This window comes from Diabrotica undecimpunctata, chromosome 2 (genome assembly GCF_040954645.1).
Source record: "Diabrotica undecimpunctata isolate CICGRU chromosome 2, icDiaUnde3, whole genome shotgun sequence".
Taxonomy (NCBI): Eukaryota; Metazoa; Arthropoda; class Insecta; order Coleoptera; family Chrysomelidae; genus Diabrotica; species Diabrotica undecimpunctata.
In genome coordinates, this window is record NC_092804.1 from 72,810,129 (window position 1) to 72,831,674 (window position 21,546).

At 34.1% G+C, this 21,546-nt stretch overlaps 1 long non-coding RNA gene across 1 annotated transcript; it reads right to left on the reverse strand.

Annotated features, from left to right (window-relative positions):
* Window positions 1-1,553: 1,553 nt before the first annotated feature.
* Window positions 1,554-20,970, reverse strand: LOC140433345 (uncharacterized). Its single transcript, XR_011949928.1, has 2 exons — window positions 20,757-20,970; window positions 1,554-1,836 (listed from the first exon to the last, which is right to left on the reverse strand). It is a non-coding gene; the product is annotated as an uncharacterized lncRNA (long non-coding RNA).
* Between the last annotated feature and the right edge of the window lie 576 nt (window positions 20,971-21,546).

A 21,546-nucleotide genomic window follows, 5' to 3' on the forward strand; every position in this document is an offset into this window, starting at 1 on the left:
CGGAGAGTACCCATCCAAAGTTTATAACCGCAACGAATGGATTTGTTTGGTATAAATTGTTTGGTTGGGTGCCTTCCAAAATATGGTACCATATCTTCATGTAGGCTATGTTCTTGTTCGAAAGGAGAGTGATTTAAAAAAATGTTATTCAATGCATCATATTATGGTAGTATTTTAGCAAACGTGTCTGTTTTGTCCAAACTATTATTATCACACACATGAAGAATTTTCATTATAAGGGAAAATCTATCACTCGATAGAGCTCCAGCGACTTTTTCATTCTGACTATTATCACGATTTTCCCAATACATATATCTTTTTGGTAACACCACGTAACCACTCAATATAAGCATACCCACAAAACACCTACTTCATTATCTTTAACTATCACTAGTCAAGTTTTTTTGTGTCGCCTATGTATTTTTATATGTTGTTATCATATTGAATAGGTTGTCGTCAAAAAATAGCCTAAAGAGCTGTAATGGCGTGCGACTTTGTTTAGGTCCGATTTTTGGTCTCCAGTAAACATCTTTAGGATGCTGGTACAGATCACCTAGAAGCCATTATGCAGATCCTAGTTTTTCGAGAATAATCGAAGGTTTTGTTTCTTCTTTGCTTAGTGTGGCAAGAGATACGTCGTTGTCGCCGGAATCCGACTCTTCTGCACTCTGATCTTGATTGTCAAAAATAACCTCCACGTCATTTCTCAGCTGACTTCCTGGTAAATGGTTCTACGTTGTGACATCCTGGTCTCCTGAACCGCAATCTGTTATATTATTATTTGCATTGTCTGGAGGAAAAATAATTATACCATCAGGAGGCATTTTGTAGTGCTTATTACTACTGTCCTTTTAAAAGAACAAAACAAAAATGGCCTTACACAAGAAAGTAACAAAAAACTTAAAGCAACATTTTCACTGTAATTACACATAAGTAAAGCAATGACTAGCAAATTACGAAAAATCATTTGATTTGTAATTACAAAAACTTACCTCCAATTTGCAACATCCATGTTTAATTAAAAAACAAAACAAAACAGTGCTATGTAGGTACGTAAACAAACTTTTAAAGCGAGCAACTGATGAAATATCTTGATGGATATGTTTGACAGTAAACCTCACATGCGCCATCTATCAACGGTAAGTTTAAGTTACTAATGTTTGTATTTTGAGAACGATTTCCGAAGTGGAAATTGAAACGCCAATAAACGTATTTTAACCTTTAATTGTGGCTTATTCCCATTTAAATTGTAATTAATTTAAAATGCCACAAAAAAATAGCTTCAGAACAATATTCTTGATTTATTCGGAGCATGCAAAATATATCAAATGTCAAAAGGATAAAGCAGTACATTGTAAACTTCAGTATAAATAACACTATGTAACGATAAGACTACCAAAGAGAATTTAAATACTATTATAAAAATAATTCCTCAATCAACCATGGGAGCTTATCGTCTATGCTTCGCCTATCTCAATATCTCAAGTGTGAGTTCGTTTTGTATTAAACTAGGAATTAAACAATGAACCCTTAGCTGATAGCAAATAAAAGAATTAGTTAACTAATCATATTTATTAAAAATGTGATGAAAAAACAATCATCCCTGCCAAGGCTTTACAATAAATAAATTTGGCGATACTTATGGCATCGTTGGGTGATTGTGTGACCTCCCAATTAGACGGTTAGGTCCTCCTGAGCTGCAGTTGTTCCATATTTGTGTGGCCTCCCAATTAGGTGGTTGAGTCCTCCAATAAAGTCAATAAATTGTCCAATAATATCCCATAAAAGCAATAAACTAGTAATACAGCCAATAAATTCTTGAGTACGACCAATAAACTAAAAAATAATATAACAGCTTGTATTAGAGACACATCAAAAGGGGTTTAACTTCCTTGCCATTTTACCAAATTACAAGAAATAGCAGATGGCAAGGATAAAATAAAATATAATTATTAAATCTTAGTTAAATTCTGTTAAAATTCGCGTTTTAACCATAACCTATAATATTACATTACATATTTCAATTGTTTGTCTCTGGGAATTAGGGCAAATTATTTAAAATCTTGCTTGTAGATCACTGGGTCTATTCCGTCAAATTGGTTTCAGGTTTCGGTATTCAGGTTTCTCTCTAATATATTGCGGTGTTCTGTTAATCTGTCTTCATATATTTTCGAGCAAAGTTACTAGTTTCTTCTTTTACCGTTAGTATGTGAAGGTCATGTTTGATAACATTGTTTATTACATATCATGGAGCATTTGTAATAATCCAAAAAATTTCTTTTATTTTTAAGTTTTATTTTACTTATATCTTCCTAAATATTATTAACAATAGTTAACAATAAATAAGAAAAATTAATCTTGTTTGAATATAGACCAATTATTTCTACATATAAATTGTTAAAAAACTAATCAATATACATAAAAAATCCTACGCCATTGGTTTGTAAGTAATAAGTTCTTATTCTTATCGGTAAATAAAAGGCGTGAGGTGTTCGTTCTCGGCCGGGCTTTGGCTTCGTCTTCGGCGCCACTCTTCATATTACAAGCCAACAACAGATGTCCGATAAAAATAAAAAATAAAACACAATCGAACACATGCATCAAGACAGAAAAAAAACAAGACCGAAACAAAAGGCGAGTAAGGAACTGACGCGGATAATGCGATGATATCAGTTGGTACTTCGCGAGCTAGTACTTGAGACTTTTTTACGATCGATGCATATTACGGCAGAGATTTTAGTAGTTAAAGTAAGCAAAACAAATGTATGTATTGGTATATTGGCTTTTTTATTTTAATATAATACATTATACTTTGTCGTTATTTATTTCAGTCTTATTATTCTCGAGCGAATATTTTTTTTTGTTTTTGGTCTTTGGGAGCTGTGCCCATTTAGCCAGTCTCATTTCTTAAAATAAACGCCTAACTAAACCTACTCTAATCAAACAATCATGGATAGAGAAGGGAAAAAACAACTTTTCATACTCCGGGATCGTTCAGGGTAACTAACCACAGACTAAGTAGACCACGGGAAAAGATCTGGGGAAAAGCAGAGGTAACAAAGCTAGACCTAAGCTAAAGATGCAATTTACAAGACTTAACAAAACCGAGAAGAATCCTAAAGATTAACGGATTGTTTATAAACAAATATATATATATACATATATATATATATATATATATATATATATATATATATATATATATATATATATATATATATATATATAATAAATATCAATGTTCTATTTACGTATCTTCAATATTAAAAATGTAGGAAAAGACATGTTTATGCTTTTATTTTTTTAAATCTATTCTATTTTCTTTTTAGAGTTCATCTAAAGTAAGTTTTCATCTCTGCTGTTTCACGTCCTTTTTGTCCTCTCTGGGTCAGGTCTTGTTTCTGCCGCGTATGTCATTATTGGTCTGATGACTGTTTTGTAAATTCTGCCTTTCGTTTCTTTTCCGATATTTTTATTTCTTCATAATGTTTCATTTAGGCAGCCTGTGGCTCTGTTTGCTCTATTCACTGGATCTTCCAGTTCAGTTTCGAGCTTTCCGTAGCTAGATAATGTGATGCCTAGATATTTAAGCTCCAACACTTGTTCTATTATCTGACCTTTCAGCTCCAATGTGTATTGGTCTATGACGATTAGCACAGGTGAGCACAGAGAACGCTTTCGCACGGATCAAAATTGGCAGCACCACGTCGAAGGAATTCCTCATTGGCACCGGGCTTAGACAAGGAGATCCTCTCGCCCCCCTGCTATTTAATTTTGAACTGGAACATGCGATAAGGAAAGCTGAACCAAAACTGACTAACGGATTTGCCGCCCAAGGATAAAAAATACTATTGTCGTTTACAGATGACGTGGACACAATTGCACAATCCACCAAAGATGCAAAAGAAGTTTTTAACATATTCGAAAACGGAGCCAAGGAAGTTGGTCTGAAGTTCAACGAGGACAAAACCAAGTAAATGGTGGTTACGAAGAAGGTTAGACAAAACGTAACAATCAATGAATACAACTTTGAAGTCGTCAAAGAATTTAAGTACTTGGGAGCGATCATAACATCTGAAAATAAATATGAAAAGGGCGTAGCAGTCAGGATCATTGCAGGAAACAGGACATATTACTCATTAATGACCGTACTTAAATCAAAAATACTCTCAATACCAGCAAAAATAAGAGTGTACAAGACAATAATTTGTCCCAAAATAACGTATGGAAGCGAGACATGGACTCTGAACCAGCGGGAAACGACAAAATTACTGGTACTAGAAACAAAGATACTGCGGACTATCTATGGGCCTTGCAGAGACGAAAAAACAGGAGAATGGAGAAGAAGACACAATAATGAACTCCAGACAGTATATGGAGATGAAAAAATAGTACGCTACGTAACGCTACATTCTGGGAAGGACCCGATGGCAGAAGGTCAGTTGGTCAAAATGCAGACAGATAGAAAAATATATTTTTCTATGTCATACATGAAGCAGCAATTGGATCAGCGTTCTTTACAAAATAAAAGGAAGTTGACTGTAGTTAAAATAAAATAGCACCATATTGCATTCTCTGATGGGGACATCTCAAAAATGTAAGGTTATTGTTATTTTAAACGTTCTTTAATTTTCTTTCTGAATAAACTAAGGCTGCTTAATAGGACCCATAAATCCTAATAAAATAACTCAATAACACAATAATGTGTAAACATGTACATGTGACATATATAAACTGTGAGTTTTTACGCGATCACTCGTCAAATGACATATTATAAAGTTGTTTTGCTACAAGAAGAAAAATACCTATTAACGTCATATTCATGTTCCTTATCTGCTAATTGCGGAAACGAGATAGTGCTTAAACTACCATAAAAACTATATTTAACACCACCACTTTCTTATCAACGACGACATTACGAAATAACAACTTTAAGCGAAGTAATTTACTCAGAATTTAATCATAGTAAATAATAGTAATTTAGTCAGCCTCAGAAAACTAAAACAATAGTAATCAGCAAATGTAGTAAGCAGCAAATTGGATTCAGAGCCGGCATGGGAACGAGAGAAGCCCTGTTCAGTTTACTAGTTCTCGCCCAAAAATGCTACGACCAACAGAAAGATATATTTATATGCTTTATAGACTTCGAAAAAGCATTTGATAGAGTAAGACACGACCTACTATTAGAACGTTTGCAAGAAGTCGGTTTAGATGGAAAAGACATCAATATCTTAAAAAACTTGTACTGGAACCAAAACGCCAGAGTTAGGATCAAAGGTTCCACATCCGCAGAAGTAGAAATTAGGAGGGGAGTTAGACAAGGATGTGTTCTGTCGCCTCTGCTGTATAATCTTTACTCCGAGTTTCTATTTAAAGAAGCATTGGAGGATTCCAAGGATGGAGTCAAGGTGAATGGCGTAAATATCAACAGTATCAGATACACCGATGATACAGTGTTAATTGCGGATTCCGACGTAGGTCTACAACGACTCATCGACAAGACCAACTCGACCTGTGAGCAATTTGGTATGAAAATAAACATTAAAAAAAACCAAAGTGATGTCAATCCGAAAAAATCAAAACGTACCTCAACCTTGCACAATAAATGGGCACATTTTAGAACAGGTCAATAGATTTAAGTACCTGGGATGTTGGATCGATAGCAGCCTAAATTCTGATCTAGAAATAAGATCGAGAATAGAACAGGCCAGAAAATCTTTCGAAAAAATAAAAAAACTGCTTTGTGATTCTCGAATAAAACTCGAAATTCGACTACGTTTATCAAAATGCTACGTCTGGTCGACTCTTCTATATGCAGTTGAAACGTGGACTCTAAAAACATCAACCGTAAATAAATTGGAGGCCTTTGAAATGTGGATCTACCGGAGAATGCTTAAAATTTCATGGACATCGCATACCTCAAACGAAGAAGTGCTGCATAGAATAGGCAAGGAAAGAGAACTTTTTAACACAGTAAAAGTTAGAAAAACATCATACCTAGGCCACATACTGAGAAATAATAAGTACCAATATGCCCAACTTATAGTGAAAGGAAAAATCGAGGGAAAGAGAGGCCTAGGAAGGAAAAGACTATCGTGGCTCAGAAACATCCGACAATGGACAGGGCTAAATTTTGAACAGCTAATAAGAACAGCTGAAGATAGAGAAGATTTTAAAATTGTAGTAGCCAACCTCCATTGAGGAGAGGGCACTTTAAGAAGAATCAGCAAATAATCAACCAGATGTATAATATAAAATGATGGCATCAGTGTTGAACAAGTAATGGAAATAAACTACCTTGGAATTACACTGTCCAGCTATGGAGACCTGGATAAAGAAGTGATAGATCAAGTACAAACAGCAAATAGACTGGCAGGATGTTTTAATAACACTGATAACACTATGGCACACTATAAACAGACACATTAACACTGAGATGAAGTCAAGAATTTGTAAAGCAAGTGTAAGACTACTAATGACATATGTCTCAGAAACAATACCCGACACAGCTACAACAAAAATTCTACTGTAAACGGCAGAGATGAGAGTACTGAAAAGAATTACAGGAAATACGCTAAGAAATCAAAAGAAAAGTGAAGACATTAGAAGAAAATGCAACGTACAGTGTATAAATTAATTTACACAAAATAGAAGAAAAAAAGGGAATAACCATAGAAGCAGAATGGCGGAGACCCGTGTCGTCAAAATAGCAAGAGATAAGTCACCAATCGGCGGAAGAAGTATCGGACGACCGCGCAAAAGATGGACAACTTTCCATAGAGGTATTAGTTCGCCAATTAACAAGTAGAATTGATTATAAAGAGAAAGAAGAAAGTAATTTACCTGAAAACTCCCACAACAGACCAAATTATGGTTCCTCCAAAACACCTTCTTTACAGTTTCTCAAGCATTTTCAAAACAAAAAAGAACATAAAACAAAGTTCTTTCGAAGCAGAATATACATAAGTTACATGGTCTATAGATGACACTTAAATATAATCGTATTTATAAAAAATACAGAAACGCCAGACGCACTCAACTCAATAGATAACTGCTAGGGTTTCAGCCTAGTCTTACCAAAATCTTAAGTTTAAGAGTACTCATCCCCTAGTAGGGTACTTATCCTGGCCTATTTCTGTTCTCGAAAATAATCGTCATCCCTTGACACCAGTAACTTATGCATAGAAAAGAACAAGGCAGTAAATATTATCAGAAAAAAGAGCCAGGCTAAATTTACTCTGAAAGAAACCAGTGGCAGAATACATTAACAAGATTCGTATGACAAAGATTAGAAAGGGTGAAACTCGTAAGCTACTTTAATATCTTAGCAAGAATTTTTATAAAAAAAAAATTATACAAAAGGGCTTTGTTTATTATAAATTATAATAAAATCTGAATACAAAGAAGATTTGTTAGCGTCAGTTTCAATATTCTTGCTTATTTACACCATGACAAACTCAAGCATCAAATTTAAGTACTCTAGTTCTTTTGGTTGAGAAAAAAGCCATCATAAAAACCATATTTAACAACACTACTTTCTCATAAAGGACCGTTTTACGAACCATCAACTTTAAGCGATCAAAGAAATTTACCTGCGGAAAATCGTACAACAGACCAAATTATAGTTCCCCCAAATACCCACTCCAAGTTTCTTAAGCACTTTCAAAAGAATAAAGAAAACAAAATAAAATATACATAAGTTACATAATCGTATTTATAAAAAATACAGAAACACTAGACGCACTCAACTCAATAGATAACTGCTAGGGTTGCAGCCTAGTCTCACCGAAATCTTAAGTTTAAGAGTACTCCTCCCCTAGTAGGGTACTTATCCTGGCGTATTTCTGTCCGCGAAAATAGTGATCATTTTTCGACACCAGTAACTTATGTATAGAAAAGCACAATAAGGCAGTAAATACTACCAGAAAAAAGAGCGGCTAAATTTACTCTGGAAGAAACCAGTGGCAGAATACATTACCAAGATTCGTATGACAAATATTAGAAAGGGTGAAACTCGTAAACTACTTTAATATCTTAGCAAGACTTTTTATAAAAAAAGATTTCTACAAAAGGGCTTTGTTTATTATAAATTATAATAAAATCTGAATACAAAGCACTTTCAAAAGAATAAAGAAAACAAAATAGAATATACATAAGTTACATGGTCGATAGATGACACTTAAATATAATCTTATTTATAAAAAATACACTAAAAGAAACACTAGACGCACTCAACTCAATAGATAACTGCTAGGGTTGCAGCCTAGTCTTACCGAAATCTTAAGTTTAAGAGTACTCCTCCCCTAGTAGGGTACTTATCCTGGCGTATTTCTGTCCGCGAAAATAGTGATCATTTTTCGACACCAGTAACTTATGTATAGAAAAGGACAATAAGGCAGTAAATACTACCAGAAAAAAGAGCCAGGCTAAATTTACTCTGGAAGAAACCAGTGGCAGAATACATTAACAAGATTCATATGAGAAATATTGGAAACGGTAAAACAAAATTCAAGGGGTCAGGCCATGGAGCTGGAGTATCTACATTGTATAAATGACGTGTACCCTATCCTCCATGCTATGGCATGCTGGACGAGCCATACAGTCTGTAGTCAACACCCCGAGGTGTGAGCGGGAACACAAATTGTATCAATACTCATACGCTTATGAAACGCACCTGGCGGATCATAAGGGCCTTCACATTTTACTCTGTTTCAACTTGTCTTGAGTAAAATGTCTTTAATCTTTGCTATCAGCCTCTCTTGGCAAACTCTCGTTTTTTTCCGACCCCGAATGGCTATTAGGTTTCCGAGGGCAGACGGGTCACTACATTTACTCCTACTACATACTCTTCACAAATCCTGGTCCTCCAAGTCTGGGGGTTTGAACGATGGGCCAGCACCCCTTCTTCTAGAAAAAAGTTATTTGCTAAAAATTTCGATCAAGAGCCTCGGAATAAGGACGGAAACAAAAGACGACGACTGCTACGAAAAAGGACTATGAGATTGGCCACATGGAATGTACAAGGTCTAAGAACCAAGGAAACTGAAGTTTTCCAAGAATTAGAACGACAACAAATAGACATATGCGTTCTCACAGAAACAAAAAAGAAAGGAAAGGGAAACGAAATCAAGAACGACTATATTCATTTATACAGTGGAGTTGAAAAATCATTAAGAGCAAAAAGAGGTGTGTCTATAGCCGTGCATACAAAACTCAAAAACAATATCAAGAGTTGGGAAGAGATAGACGAGCAGATCATTATGATGGATCTTGAGAAACATGGGGAGACGATAGTTATAATAGGAGTATATGCTCCTAGTGACGATTCTGATACAAAAGTTAAGGATGAATTCTATGACAAATTGCTTGACGTGTTGACCCATGTAAACCGATCCAAAGAAATATGCCTATTAGGAGATTTCAATGCTCGGGTAGGCAAAAAATTACAAGATAACGTGGTAGGAAGATATGGTGAAGACAAAATAAACAACAACGGAGAGCGACTCATTGATCTTTGTGAAACATTACAGCTTAAAATAATGAATGGATTTTATCAACACAAAGATATACATAAATTTACTTGGGAACAACCAAAGAAAAAGATAAAATCTATAATCGACTATCTCATCCAACCAGAAAACAAAAGGCTCCAAACAAATGACGTAAGGGTGTATCGTGGTGCCGAATGCGGATCTGACCACTATATGGTGGTCGCAAAAATAACCATACACTACAGGAAAGTAAACAAGAACAAAATTGAACAGGAGAAGGTAGCAGCTTCCACAAAGATAAGATATAATATTGATAGCCTCAAACAAGAATCAGTACAATTCCTCTACAAACTTAGACTAGCCTCAAAACTAACTCACTTAACTCGAAGAGAAACAGCCGAAAAAGAATATCAAGATATAAAAAATTGCATTCATCAGGCGGCCAAAGAGGCATTGGGGTACGAAGAAGCTGACAAAAGAAAAAATCCTGAGTGGTGGAACGAAGAAGTAGGAAAATTAATTAAAGACAAAAAAAAAGCTTATCAAACATGGCTATCCACGAAAGACTCAGAAGACCGCAGAATTTACAGCAGACTCAACAGGGAAGCAAAGAAGGAAGTCACTAAAAGAAAAAACGAAATGTGGGAAGAGAAGTGCGAAGAGATGGACCGATGCTTAGGAGGAACCAAAGTGACACAAGCTTGGAAATTCATAAAAAGTATTAGAAAAGAAAGAAAAGATGAGGGAAATATAAACCTGATTCAAAATAAAAAGTGGGAAAAATATTACGAAACGCTATTAACAGAAAGTAGGCACGAATTTATGGAAAGACCCGACCATATCTCAATGACAGAAAACTCAGAGGTGCATAAGATAAACAAAGAAGAACTGAAAAAAGAATTGAAACAAATGAAAAATGGAAAAGCACCCGGGCCTGGAGACATTCCCATCGAGTTGGTGAAACATGGACCGGATGCTCTTTTGGAAAGCATAGTGAATATTTTTAATAAATGCTTAATTGAAGGCCAAACGATTCCAGACGATTGGAATTTGGCCCACATTAGCCCCATTTATAAAAAGGGAGACAGAAAAGAATGCGGAAATTATGGAGGCATTAGCGTAACTAGCTCGCTGGGAAGGTTATATGGTCGTATATTGAAAAGAAGAATAGAAGAGGAGTATAAAGAAATTGAAGAACAAAGCGGCTTCAGAGCAGGAAGATCGTGCGTGGACAACACATTTACCCTTCAACAAGTAATTGAAAAACGAACAGCTCGAAACCTCCCTACGCATCTGGTATTTATAGATCTGGAGAAGGCTTATGATACAGTTCCTTTAAAACTCTTATTTAGTGTCTTGACGAAAACGGACCTTAGTAAAACATATCTAAAAGCAATACTGAACATCTATAAATGTCCTCAAAGCACTGTAAAAACAGGAAATACTTTCTCAAGGGTATTTACAGTAACGAAAGGCTTGAGACAAGAATGTTGTCTTTCCCCTACCCTATTCAAAATATATATCCAAGAAGCACTGCACCAGTGGAGACAAAAATGTGCGGGAATGGGGTTGAAGCTTAACAACCATTATCTGACAACGCTGTTCTTTGCAGATGATCAAGTACTAATTGCAAGCTGTGAAGAAGATGCAGATTATATGCTTAGAAAGCTCAAAGATGAATACGAAAAATGGGAGATGAGTATGAATATGTCTAAAACAGAATATATGCGAATAGGCAATGAAGACGAAGACCCGGATTTGGAAATTAGACAAATGAAAAGGTGCTACGAATACAAATATTTGGGAAGTATTATCTGCAGTAAAGGAACAACGGAACGAGATATAGACTATAGAGTGCAACAAGGCAGGAAGATTGTTCAAATTCTGAATTCGATACTTTGGTCCAACAAAGCTACTATGAGAACTAAAATGACTATCTAAAAAGTAATTGTAGAGCCCATTCTTACATATGGAGCAGAATGTTGGCAAATGACAGTAAAAGGAAAGAAAAAAGTTGACACGGTTGAAATGGACTACCTAAGAAGAGCTTGCCGTATATCAAGAGTAGAACGTATACCTAATTCTGAAATTAGAAGAAAAACAGATAGAGTACATACAACTTCTGAAAGAATAGAAACTAGACAGTTAATATGGTATGGACACGTACAGAGGATGGACGACAACAGATGGCCAAAAAGAGCTATGGAATACAATCCAAGTAATAGAAGGAAACGAGGAAGACCAGCCAAGTCTTGGATACAAGGTGTTATGGAAACCATGAAAGATAGAGCAATTGATGAAGACACCTGGAGAGATAGAAAAAGATGGCGATCGAAATGCGGGAAGCGGCAGAAGCTGTAGGATCCCCGCTTATATATATATATATATATATATATATATATATATATATATATATATATATATATATATATATATATATATATGTATATATATATATATATATATATATATATATATATATATATATATATATATATATATATATATATATATAAAACAAAATTCATAGGCCCATTCTTTACCTTAGAAGAATTTTTATATAAAAACCTTTCTACAAGAGGGCTTTATTTATTATAACTTATAATAAAATCCGAACACAAAGGTTTGTTAGCGTCAGCTTCGATATTCGTGCTTATTTACACCATAACAAACTTAAGTATCAAATTTAAATACTCTAGTCCTTTTGATTAATAAAAAGTCATAATTATACAAAAATAAAAATAAGACTTGTTACTTCAATATTTAATACAGTAATTTCTTATAGCTAAACTATTATATATACCAAACTGCAAGAATCAAATCTTATTTTTTAAGAACTACAAAAAACTTAATAATAAGAATAATAACAAGCTGACTTCAAACTCAAGACGGTTTTTACTTACACCAAGAGGTACCTATGAGTCAACTTTACTATGACTTTTGTTTTAAGAAAATTACAGGGCATAATACTACATTAGTACATATGTACTAACTTGTTTTCCTACCACTCAAGACGAAAAAGAAGAAAAAGAATACCTGTTAACGACACATTGAATACAGTTCTTTCTTACACCAAGAAGAACCTATATACTAAGGTTCAAGACTCTAGGAAGTTTAATTCAAGAAAACGAAAAAGCCTAATAAAATGTGAATACGAAAAGACTCGTGGACCCCATCTGGATAGAGAAGGGAAAAAACAACTTTTCATACTCCGGGATCGTTCAGGGTAACTAACCACAGACTAAGTAGACCACGGGAAAAGATCTGGGGAAAAGCAGAGGTAACAAAGCTAGACCTAAGCTAAAGATGCAATTTACAAGACTTAACAAAACCGAGAAGAATCCTAAAGATTAACGGATTGTTTATAAACAAATATATATATATATATATATATATATATATATATATATATATATATATATATATATATATATATATATATATAATAAATATCAATGTTCTATTTACGTATCTTCAATATTAAAAATGTAGGAAAAGACATGTTTATGCTTTTATTTTTTTAAATCTATTCTATTTTCTTTTTAGAGTTCATCTAAAGTAAGTTTTCATCTCTGCTGTTCCACGTCCTTTTTGTCCTCTCTGGGTCAGGTCTTGTTTCTGCCGCGTATGTCATTATTGGTCTGATGACTGTTTTGTAAATTCTGCCTTTCGTTTCTTTTCCGATATTTTTATTTCTTCATAATGTTTCATTTAGGCAGCCTGTGGCTCTGTTTGCTCTATTCACTGGATCTTCCAGTTCAGTTTCGAGCTTTCCGTAGCTAGATAATGTGATGCCTAGATATTTAAGCTCCAACACTTGTTCTATTATCTGACCTTTCAGCTCCAATGTGTATTGGTCTATGACGATTAGCACAGGTGAGCACAGAGAACGCTTTCGCACGGATCAAAATTGGCAGCACCACGTCGAAGGAATTCCTCATTGGCACCGGGCTTAGACAAGGAGATCCTCTCGCCCCCCTGCTATTTAATTTTGAACTGGAACATGCGATAAGGAAAGCTGAACCAAAACTGACTAACGGATTTGCCGCCCAAGGATAAAAAATACTATTGTCGTTTACAGATGACGTGGACACAATTGCACAATCCACCAAAGATGCAAAAGAAGTTTTTAACATATTCGAAAACGGAGCCAAGGAAGTTGGTCTGAAGTTCAACGAGGACAAAACCAAGTAAATGGTGGTTACGAAGAAGGTTAGACAAAACGTAACAATCAATGAATACAACTTTGAAGTCGTCAAAGAATTTAAGTACTTGGGAGCGATCATAACATCTGAAAATAAATATGAAAAGGGCGTAGCAGTCAGGATCATTGCAGGAAACAGGACATATTACTCATTAATGACCGTACTTAAATCAAAAATACTCTCAATACCAGCAAAAATAAGAGTGTACAAGACAATAATTTGTCCCAAAATAACGTATGGAAGCGAGACATGGACTCTGAACCAGCGGGAAACGACAAAATTACTGGTACTAGAAACAAAGATACTGCGGACTATCTATGGGCCTTGCAGAGACGAAAAAACAGGAGAATGGAGAAGAAGACACAATAATGAACTCCAGACAGTATATGGAGATGAAAAAATAGTACGCTACGTAACGCAACATTCTGGGAAGGACCCGATGGCAGAAGGTCAGTTGGTCAAAATGCAGACAGATAGAAAAATATATTTTTCTATGTCATACATGAAGCAGCAATTGGATCAGCGTTCTTTACAAAATGAAAGGAAGTTGACTGTAGTTAAAATAAAATAGCACCATATTGCATTCTCTGATGGGGACATCTCAAAAATGTAAGGTTATTGTTATTTTAAACGTTCTTTAATTTTCTTTCTGAATAAACTAAGGCTGCTTAATAGGACCCATAAATCCTAATAAAATAACTCAATAACACAATAATGTGTAAACATGTACATGTGACATATATAAACTGTGAGTTTTTACGCGATCACTCGTCAAATGACATATTATAAAGTTGTTTTGCTACAAGAAGAAAAATACCTATTAACGTCATATTCATGTTCCTTATCTGCTAATTGCGGAAACGAGATAGTGCTTAAACTACCATAAAAACTATATTTAACACCACCACTTTCTTATCAACGACGACATTACGAAATAACAACTTTAAGCGTAGTAATTTACTCAGAATTTAATCATAGTAAATAATAGTAATTTAGTCAGCCTCAGAAAACTAAAACAATAGTAATCAGCAAATAATCAACCAGATGTATAATATAAAATGATGGCATCAGTGTTGAACAAGTAATGGAAATAAACTACCTTGGAATTACACTGTCCAGCTATGGAGACCTGGATAAAGAAGTGATAGATCAAGTACAAACAGCAAATAGACTGGCAGGATGTTTTAATAACACTGATAACACTATGGCACACTATAAACAGACACATTAACACTGAGATGAAGTCAAGAATTTGTAAAGCAAGTGTAAGACTACTAATGACATATGTCTCAGAAACAATACCCGACACAGCTACAACAAAAATTCTACTGTAAACGGCAGAGATGAGAGTACTGAAAAGAATTACAGGAAATACGCTAAGAAATCAAAAGAAAAGTGAAGACATTAGAAGAAAATGCAACGTACAGTGTATAAATTAATTTACACAAAATAGAAGAAAAAAAGGGAATAACCATAGAAGCAGAATGGCGGAGACCCGTGTCGTCAAAATAGCAAGAGATAAGTCACCAATCGGCGGAAGAAGTATCGGACGACCGCGCAAAAGATGGACAACTTTCCATAGAGGTATTAGTTCGCCAATTAACAAGTAGAATTGATTATAAAGAGAAAGAAGAAAGTAATTTACCTGAAAACTCCCACAACAGACCAAATTATGGTTCCTCCAAAACACCTTCTTTACAGTTTCTCAAGCATTTTCAAAACAAAAAAGAACATAAAACAAAGTTCTTTCGAAGCAGAATATACATAAGTTACATGGTCTATAGATGACACTTAAATATAATCGTATTTATAAAAAATACAGAAACGCCAGACGCACTCAACTCAATAGATAACTGCTAGGGTTTCAGCCTAGTCTTACCGAAATCTTAAGTTTAAGAGTACTCATCCCCTAGTAGGGTACTTATCCTGGCCTATTTCTGTTCTCGAAAATAATCGTCATCCCTTGACACCAGTAACTTATGCATAGAAAAGAACAAGGCAGTAAATATTATCAGAAAAAAGAGCCAGGCTAAATTTACTCTGAAAGAAACCAGTGGCAGAATACATTAACAAGATTCGTATGACAAAGATTAGAAAGGGTGAAACTCGTAAGCTACTTTAATATCTTAGCAAGAATTTTTATAAAAAAAAAATTATACAAAAGGGCTTTGTTTATTATAAATTATAATAAAATCTGAATACAAAGAAGATTTGTTAGCGTCAGTTTCAATATTCTTGCTTATTTACACCATGACAAACTCAAGCATCAAATTTAAGTACTCTAGTTCTTTTGGTTGAGAAAAAAGCCATCATAAAAACCATATTTAACAACACTACTTTCTCATAAAGGACCGTTTTACGAACCATCAACTTTAAGCGATCAAAGAAATTTACCTGCGGAAAATCGTACAACAGACCAAATTATAGTTCCCCCAAATACCCACTCCAAGTTTCTTAAGCACTTTCAAAAGAATAAAGAAAACAAAATAAAATATACATAAGTTACATAATCGTATTTATAAAAAATACAGAAACACTAGACGCACTCAACTCAATAGATAACTGCTAGGGTTGCAGCCTAGTCTCACCGAAATCTTAAGTTTAAGAGTACTCCTCCCCTAGTAGGGTACTTATCCTGGCGTATTTCTGTCCGCGAAAATAGTGATCATTTTTCGACACCAGTAACTTATGTATAGAAAAGCACAATAAGGCAGTAAATACTACCAGAAAAAAGAGCGGCTAAATTTACTCTGGAAGAAACCAGTGGCAGAATACATTACCAAGATTCGTATGACAAATATTAGAAAGGGTGAAACTCGTAAACTACTTTAATATCTTAGCAAGACTTTTTATAAAAAAAGATTTCTACAAGAGGGCTTTGTTTATTATAAATTATAATAAAATCCGAATACAAAGAAGGTTTGTTAGCGTCAGTTTCAATATTCTTGCTTATTTACACCATGACAAACGTAAGCATCAAATTTAAATACTCTAGTTCTTTTGGTTAACAAAAAAGCCATAAAAGCCATCATAAAAACAATATTTAACACCACCACTTTCTCATTAAAGACCGCTTTACGAAACATCAACTTAAAGCGATCAAAGTAATTTACTTGCGGAAAATCGTACAACAGACCAAATTATAGTTCCCCCAAAACACCCAGTCCAAATTTTTTAAGCACTCTCAAAACAAAAACATTACGAACCATCAACTTTAAGCGATCAAAGTAGTTTACCTGCGGAAAATCCTACAACAGACCAAATTATGGTTCCCCCAAAACACCAAGTCCAAGTTTCTTAAGCACTTTCAAAAGAATAAAGAAAACAAATTAGAATATACATAAGTTACATGGTCGATAGATGACACTTAAATATAATCGTATTTATAAAAAATACAGAAACACTAGACGCACTCAACTCAATAGATAACTGCTAGGGTTGCAGCCTAGTCTTACCGAAATCTTAAGTTTAAGAGTACTAATCCCCTAGTAGGGTACTTAGCCTGTCGTATTTCTGTTCGCGAAAATAATCGTCATCCCTCGACACCAGTAACTTATGCTTAGAAAAGAACAATAAGGCAGTAAATATTATCAGAAAAAAGAGCCAGGCTAAATTTACTCTGAAAGGAACCAGTGGCAGAATACATTAACAAGATTCGTATGACAAAGATTAGAAAGGGTGAAACTCGTAAGCTACTTTAATATCTTAGCAAGACTTTTTATAAAAAAAAAATTCTACAAGAGGGCTTTGTTTATTATAATTTATAATAAAATCCGAATAGAAAGAAGGTTTGTTAGCGCCAGTTTCAATATTCCGGCTTATTTACACCATGACAAACTCAAGCATCAAATTTAAATACTCTAGTTCTTTGGGTTAACAAAAAAGCCAAAAAAGCCATCATAAATACCATATTTAACACCACCACTTTTTCATAAAAGACCGTTGTACGAAACATCAACAGTAAGCGATCAAAGTAATTTACTTGCGGAAAATCGTACAACAGACCAAATTATAGTTCCCCCAAAACACCCAGTCCAAGTTTTTTTAGCAGTCTCAAAACAAAAACATTACGAACCATCAACTTTAAGCGATCAAAGTAGTTTACCTGCGGAAAATCCTACAACAGACCAAATTATGATTCCCCCAAAACACCCAGTCTAAATTTCTTAAGCAGTTTCAAAACAAAAACATTAGGAAACATCAACTTTAAGTAATCAAAATAATTTGCCTGTGGAAAATCCTACAACAGACCAAATTATGGTTCCCCCAAACCACCAAGTCCAAGTTTCTTAAGCACTTTCAAAAGAATAAAGAAAACAAAATAGAATATACATAAGTTACATGGTCGATAGATGACACTTAAATATAATTGTATTTAAAAAAAAAATACAGAAACACTAGACGCACTCAACTCAATAGATAACTGCTAGGGTTGCAGCCTAGTCTTACCGAAATCTTAAGTTTAAGAGTACTCCTCCCCTAGTAGGGTACTTATCCTGGCGTATTTCTGTCCGCGAAAATAGTGATCATTTTTCGACACCAGTAACTTATGCATAGAAAAGGACAATAAGGCAGTAAATACTACCAGAAAAAAGAGCCAGGCTAAATTTACTCTGAAAGAAACCAGTGGCAGAATACATTAACAAGATTCGTATGACAAAGATTAGAAAGGGTGAAACTCGTAAGCTACTTTGATATCTTAGCAAGTTTTTTAAGCACTTTCAAAACAAAAACATTACGAAACATCAACTTTAAGTGATCAAAATAATTTACCTGTGGAAAATCCTACAACAGACCAAATTATGGTTCCCCCACACCACCAAGTCTAAATTTCTTAGGCACTTTCAAAACAAAAATTATTACGAAACATCAACTTTAAGTGATCAAAATAATTTACCTGTGGAAAATCCTACTACAGACCAAATTACGGTTCCCCCAAACCACCAAGTCCAAGTTTCTTAAGCACTTTCAAAAGAATAAAGAAAACAAAATAGAATATACATAAGTTACATGGTCGATAGATGACACTTAAATATAATCGTATTTATAAAAAATACAGAAACACTAGACGCACTCAACTCAATAGATAACTGCTAGGGTTGCAGCCTAGTCTTACCGAAATCTTAAGTTTAAGAGTACTCCTCCCCTAGTAGGGTACTTATCCTGGCGTATTTCTGTCCGCGAAAATAGTGATCATTTTTCGACACCAGTAACTTATGTATAGAAAAGGACAATAAGGCAGTAAATACTACCAGAAAAAAGAGCCAGGCTAAATTTACTCTGGAAGAAACCAGTGGCAGAATACATTAACAAGATTCATATGAGAAATATTGGAAACGGTAAAACAAAATTCATAGGCCCATTCTTTACCTTAGAAGAATTTTTATATAAAAACCTTTCTACAAGAGGGCTTTATTTATTATAACTTATAATAAAATCCGAACACAAAGGTTTGTTAGCGTCAGCTTCGATATTCGTGCTTATTTACACCATAACAAACTTAAGTATCAAATTTAAATACTCTAGTCCTTTTGATTAATAAAAAGTCATAATTATACAAAAATAAAAATAAGACTTGTTACTTCAATATTTAATACAGTAATTTCTTATAGCTAAACTATTATATATACCAAACTGCAAGAATCAAATCTTATTTTTTAAGAACTACAAAAAACTTAATAATAAGAATAATAACAAGCTGACTTCAAACTCAAGACGGTTTTTACTTACACCAAGAGGTACCTATGAGTCAACTTTACTATGACTTTTGTTTTAAGAAAATTACAGGGCATAATACTACATTAGTACATATGTACTAACTTGTTTTCCTACCACTCAAGACGAAAAAGAAGAAAAAGAATACCTGTTAACGACACATTGAATACAGTTCTTTCTTACACCAAGAAGAACCTATATACTAAGGTTCAAGACTCTAGGAAGTTTAATTCAAGAAAAAGAAAAAGCCTAATAAAATGTGAATACGAAAAGACTCGTGGACCCCATCTTAAATTATGTTCTTGCTTACACTAAGAGAAACTTAACTATCAAATTTCAAGACCATGGAATTTTTAATTAAAAAAGCATAATTGTATAAACAGAAGAAGAACAAGACCTACTGACCTCATATTTAATAGAGTTCTTCCTTACTCAAGGATATTTTATATACAAAGTTACAAGAAGACTTGTGTTTCAAGAACAAGCAAGGCATAATAATTTGAAAAGAAGAAGAAGAAGACTTCTTCCGAAGCCCGAAATTTAAATGGGAATCTTGAAAACTCCCGGACATTGTTTAAAATAAAAAATAGCATAAACGTTAAAAACAAGTCTTACATACTCTTCTTCTCTGTTTATTAGTTCTTTCTTAGCGCATGAGTAACGTATGTACTAACTTTAGACTCTATTAATTTGATTTTCCTTTAAGTAAAAGAAGAAGAAAAGTTATTGACTTCAATTGTAACTATGTGTAAAAATACTACTGAGAACGAAGAAGAAGAAGACATGACAATCCCAAAATCATTAGTGTTCTTTCATAAACCAAAGATGTATATGCCAAGTTTTAAGACTTTAGGAATTTTAAGATAAAGAAAAGATTTAAGAACACGAGAGAGAATGAAGGAAAAGAAGAAGAAAACACGTCGATACCAAAATCAAAAGATCATCCTTATACCATAGAAAACTTGTGTGACAAGTTTGAGAACTCTAGAAGTTTGCTATTAACAAAGTTAATAGGCCTAAGAAAATTAAAAAGAGAAAATAAAACCTGTTAAACCAAAATTGACAAAAAATACTCATTGACACCAAATTTGCTAAGGATCCAACGCGCTTATACCAATAGAATCGTACGTACCAAGTTTCAAATATCTAGGACTTTTTGTCTAAGAAAAACGAAACACAAAACAATACGAGAAGAAGAAGAAATCAGTTTATTTATATTATATTATTTATAGTACATTACAATAATTCCATCCATCCATAAATCCAACTAACTGTTTTTTTGTCTTTAGTTTAATATACAAATTGACCTATAATCTAAAATAATATAAAAAAATTAAAAACTCACCTGAAAAAAATTTAATTTTACAATTCTGTATGCTTTTCATAGTACCTTTCTTGCTGGTGACTGGCCACTAACTGAGGAGCCCCTTAAAGGTGCACTGTTTATATACCTGATCTGCATACTGGATTTGTACCGGTTAGTTCTAGTTCGGTATTGAAATTTTGTGTTTAAGAAAAATTTATTTTACAATTCTGTATACGTTTCATAGTTCCTTTCCTGCTGGAGACTGGCCACTAACTGAGGGGCCTCTTAGAGGTGCACTATTTATATTCCAGACCTGCATACTGGATTTGTACCGGTTTGTTCTAGTTCGGTTTTGGAATTTTTTATGTGTCTGGGCCAAATTTAGATTTTTGGGGTATTATATTTAATTTTATTTATTATGGGATAAGGATATGGGTACTGGAGGTGATTTTAATGGACATATGAGTAGAGAAGGAGCGGGAATAGAAAGGGTTTGCGGAGGTTTGGGGATGGGATAAGAAATAAAGAAGAAAATACTCTGATTGACTTTGCGGAGGCATGGGATTTGGCTGTCATTATTGCGTTCTTTAGGAAGACTGAAGACTAGTATGTCACTTATAGTAGCGGGGGAAGGGAAAGTCAGATAGATTTTGTGTTGTATAGAAGAAGTCAGTTAGAAGAGTTTTTCAACTCCAAAGTGATAAAGACAACGATAAAGTTGTGATGCAAGTGAGAGAGGAAGTGCTAGAAAAAACATCTGTTAAAGGGCCTCCCATAGACAAAGAAACTTGGTGGTGGAACGATGAAGTGCAACATAAGGGTAGAGAGA